Raw genomic sequence first — 5,000 nt, 5'->3', positions numbered from 1 at the left:
GACAAATCAGAAGTAAGTACTTAAATGATAAAAAAAAGAAATAATGAGGCAGAATCACATGTATAATGATGGGTAAATCTGGCCACAAAGGACAGGTTTGCATGTTGGTAGAGGTGCTCAGGATGAACGCCATTCCTAATGTGTTATCATCAGCGAGGATCTTATTCTGAGGGTTTTCTGATCTGACAGATAGCCTTATTGCATTATCAACCATGGTCTCTCTCAGTGCCATCTGTACCTGATTGCTAGAATAACAAGACAGTCTGCTGTCATAGAGTATATTTGCTTGCTCACTGCCCAGGATTTTTTTCTGTTGATTAAAAATGAATAAAAGAACTTACAGTTAGATATTAGCCACAGGTGGCATTTCATATATATGTCCTGCTGTACTGTGCCAAATTACCTTGCAGTAATTTATATGATCATCATATATGCAACTATGATACTGACACTGAGGTTAGTATATGGTATAGATGTTTCATGAGGTTGGTTTTTATAGTGATACTCTCAAAAGACATCCATGGGTCTTTTTTTATCATGTAATATGAAGGTGCAATTTTATAGTGAAAATACCTTGAAATAGTTATATCTCTCTCCATTGTGTAAATGGAAACCATAGTAGTCGTCCTTGCATATAGATAGTAAGATGAAAGAAGAGAAGACAAAACTCAAACACTGCCAATGTATGTTTGTATATTGTTGGGCACTTGTGATTTTTTTTTTCTTTTTTATGTAACAATGGCAGATCATGGTAATTTGTTGATGTGTGCACTTGTGCTGTGAATGTGAGGGTGCCACTCCAAACACTAGGCATAGCAGACAGACCCATGCAGTAATTTTAGAGTCCTGTCAGAAATATCCTTGGTGTGCTATAAGAATGGATATGTCATGAAGGAATGCTTTTTCCGTGACAAGGGGAGTTACAGTGATCTTTTGCTGTGAAATCACAGAAGCTGGTCCTTGCTTCTGCCATTAGTGTTTGGATGAAGTATGAGAGAATTATGTAGAATCTTATCAATTATAAATGGACTGCTAGAGGGCCCTATCCTAAAAACAATTACAAAAGGTATCATTAAAAATTAATCTAGTCACAAATGCACTCAACAATGTTTCCACTGCCAACTGAGTACACATCTGATGAATTCAGGAGGGTGCCAGCCCATCATGTCATTGAAAGTGTCACACTCATTATCAGTAAGAAGGAGTACATTAATCTGCCAGAATATTAATTTTTCAGCCATTCAAAAAAGCTTTGTACTTATGACATAACAATAAATTTATGAGAGAAAACAAGGAAATATGTCCCTCTGCATTTGTGGCCAGATATACCCTGTCTCAGGCAAACAATATTGTTAACCTCCTCATTACTCTAAGTAGGACATGATCAAAGTCTGTGTTAAACCTCAAGTTAAGATAATTGTATTTAATGATGCTATTCTTCCTGGCATGAAATTGTTAAGAGAGAGAAAAGAAATGAAATATATATATATGATTGAAACTAACTGCCCTTCCAAAAAAGAAAAAAAATATATATATAAAAAAAAAATCTTGTTTGCATGTTACAAGAAACATTACATATAAGGTTATGGTTATTAGTTTATGCTAATGATAACATTTCCTGTCCTTGGTTGACCAGGGTATTTGTGCTGACAAAGAATTTCATTTGTTTGTGGCATACCAGTATGGCTTGTATTTTGTTTTAGAGCGTATGAGTAAAGCCATATTCAGGTACACAAATGGGCCATATTTTTGGATGGTGGTAGAGTTTGACAAGTTCTGTTATCAAACTAACCAAAACATTTCATCTATTAGGGATCATTTGATGCTGCTTCTTGTTTATGTCTTTGTCATGAAAATAGACATTATTTTTCATGTCTCCCCCCCCCCCCCATTTTTTTTTTTTAGCTAGATTAAAACTTCTTTTTGAAGTTGAAATTGGAAACCTTAAGATTTTGTAACACTTTTGTTAAGAATATGGTCTTGGAGGATCTATATAAAAATGTAGCAGCGAAGCAGTTTGATTTAAAGACAAGGATAATGTGTAAAGTACTTAATGTTCATATTGTTATTGATGAACATTCAGGATTTAGCATTATATTGAAACACAGTTATTCTTTTGTTGTATTATGATAAATTCTTTTGATAAATCCAAAACTCACCACCAGGCAAGAATACCACAGGAACCCCAATAAATTGTTTTAATTTTAATTTGCCATATCTGGTGACTATTCTATCTGATTTAGAGTGATTTTTGGTCCTATAGCAATCCTAGCCTTCAGAGAATTAAATTACATTTTATATTTCAAAATGTTTTTAGTACTAAATGCTAATTATCCATAAGGATTCTCACCATTGTAAACAAGACTTGTGAGTTAAACATGTCTAGGAATGTTATGTGCAAGAGTTACAATAAGTCCTTGGCATGGTATGACAGTAAGTTTCAGATTTCCAAGTTGTTTGCTGTGGGCTTTTGTGTTGGACAAATGGAGTCAGGCCTACGGTAATCTACCATTTCTTTTAGACTGCCAGGAAGAATTAAATTAGCAGCTGGTTTTGTTTTTCGTGGTATGGATGAGGAGAATTTTATGAAGTATCATTCCCTCTCTGGCATGTTGAAGAATTTGTGGATACCTACAGTCCTGCCAATAGGTTCCCATAGTCTAGAATTTGGCTCATTATAATGTGGCATTGGATTGGTTGTACATCTGAGTGGACACAGAGAGGTATTACAAGAAATATCAGTCATACTGATAGCATTGCTGATGTTTAGTAATAAAAAACAACAGAAAATGAAGTTCAATACTGAAATTACTGGGCCTTCCATTGCTAAGATGGTTCCTCGAGTAAGGCTGCATGTGCATAAGTTCACTGTCCTGAGCTTCAGGAGTCTCGAATATAGGTGCCTTCCGCCAGCCTGGGGACCCATGGGTGACTCCACAAATAAGGCTGTAAGACATAGACAATTTCTGAATAAATTTACATTTTGGAGACATTCGGATGATGTCCTATGAATCATTCTTTGAAAGTTTTTAATGCCTTAACACAAATTTTATCTTTCAATTAACAAATGCTCTTCATAGTTTTGTTTCTGGAGTAACCTACCATTATAGATTAGTAAGATACTGTGAGGTGATAAACCATTAGAAGCCTTGGGTGGTACTTGAAGAAGGGTAATTTTTCATGTTTTTTGCAACTATGTAAAGGAGCCTTATTATGAGATCACTCAGAAGGGCTTGTAATGGTTGATCCTGACACAAACTAGTGTAAGCGAGTTGTGCGTCTCATGCGAGTACTACTGGTGTACAATTTGTGTTATTCTCCACAGGCAGTCTTTGGGTTTTTTAAAATTTATGGCAGTTTTAATAATTTCTGATAATAGATGTGTTTCTTTTGGCATAAAGGTCATTTTCTTTTCTTTTAAAGTGTACATGGAGATGATTGTATCAGATTTTTTATTTAGTTCTATTTTTGTATGTGATCAGTAGTACTTGTGTTTGTATGTGAGTACAGAGATTTGTTTAATTGTTGTATGTGTGGTGTGGCTCTGCGTAATATAAGTGAATGTTGTAAGAAGTTACATAAGTCTTTTGCATTTTATATAGAAGGTATAGGAAACATTTCACAAGTAGGAACAGTTATTGTAATTCACATATAGAATCTCTGATGATGAAAATGAAATAAAGCCCTTTTTTCACCATTCGTTGTAATTATTCAAGTTTTGAATCTTATACTTATGTTGACCTCATTATATTACCCTCTCCACAATTTATCAGAAAAAAATAAATGAAAAAAGATTATTTAGTAATTCTAGACTTGAAACAATTGACCAATCTACCCAAATCTTTTGAAATTGATTTGGAATAGTAAATTAAAGTAAGTAATCTCATAAAATTATTGGTCTTTCTAACTAGATTAACATAATTTTCTCTTCATCTAGGATGGAAATCTAAGAAGAATATGGATTGTGATTTCCAGTAAATGGTTAAAAGCATGTTTGTTTCATACCAGATTATACAAGACGAACAAAAGAAAAGATAGATATCAACAAAGAAGACATTCAGTGAAATGAATAAGAATGAAAAACATATTGAATGTAAATCAAAGTAAAGTTTGTTTTCCCTCTAAACTATTCCATGTTTCAAAGGAAATGAAAAAGTTATAAAAACGTTTGCATCATGTTTAGACCAGAAAATTTAGAAGAGCTTTCTATTGTATATACCGTATCAGAAAATGGGATAAGTTGAATTGTGAAAGCCAATAAAAGAAAATGTCTGGCAATCATTATTTACATCTGGGAATAATCTAAACGTACAGAAATACAAGCCAAAGGAAACACCTCCCACACAGACAATACACTTACACATGTTAATGCATGCCCCCAATCCCATGCCCATTGTTGTCATGGGAGGGGGGGGGGGCTTAGGAGACGCGAGAGTGAGACCCAAAGCAGGGATCTCCCCTGCCTTGGGCCTCAGCCCTCGACCTAACTAATTTTGCATGGTCTTTTCCCCCTCCAGCTTTTTGTTTCCATCCCTCTCCAATCTTTTCTATTATCTACTTCGTAAGGTGTAAGAGCCGTGCTGAAAGGATGAAAGGCTGACCTCGTGCCAGTCCTGAACGACCTGCGGGAACCATGGGCACGGTACTCCCGATTTAGTTGTCTAGCTCTTACCCCCGTACATGGCACTAGGGGGTTGACTGTTTATTTCCCTTTACATAATCAAGGCTTCCCATGGCCAGTAATGAAGATGTAATACCCCTATTGGGGACAATGAGGCTTGCCTCTTCATCATATAGCCCCACCGGCTCCCGGACCCCAGGCTCTCCTTTGACCACGACTCCGAACACAAACTACTACCCACTCCTCATTGCCTACTAGTGCATTACCCACCCAAGCTGAGACTCAATCTCCAGAAGACATTCCTACCCTCCCAACTCCCTCAGATTCATCCACTCTACCCCTACAACCTTCTTCATCAAACACCCCAACCTCCCTTATT

General features: G+C 36.0%; 1 protein-coding gene across 8 annotated transcripts in view; it reads left to right on the top strand.

The window, feature by feature from the left end:
- Positions 1–3,697, top strand: part of LOC113807529 (uncharacterized protein CG5902) — a 96,803-nt gene extending 93,106 nt beyond the window's left edge. For all 8 annotated transcript variants that reach the window (XM_070131926.1, XM_070131923.1, XM_070131921.1 and 5 more), the window contains one exon: positions 1–3,697. This exon is cut by the window's left edge and continues 2,655 nt beyond it. The gene's annotated coding sequence lies outside the window, so the exon portion shown is untranslated.
- The last annotated feature ends 1,303 nt before the right edge of the window (positions 3,698–5,000 follow it).

Source organism: Penaeus vannamei, chromosome 17 (genome assembly GCF_042767895.1).
Source record: "Penaeus vannamei isolate JL-2024 chromosome 17, ASM4276789v1, whole genome shotgun sequence".
Lineage (NCBI taxonomy): Eukaryota > Metazoa > Arthropoda > Malacostraca > Decapoda > Penaeidae > Penaeus > Penaeus vannamei.
The sequence above is the reverse complement of the archived record's forward strand: the minus strand, read 5'-3'. Positions and strand labels throughout refer to the sequence as shown.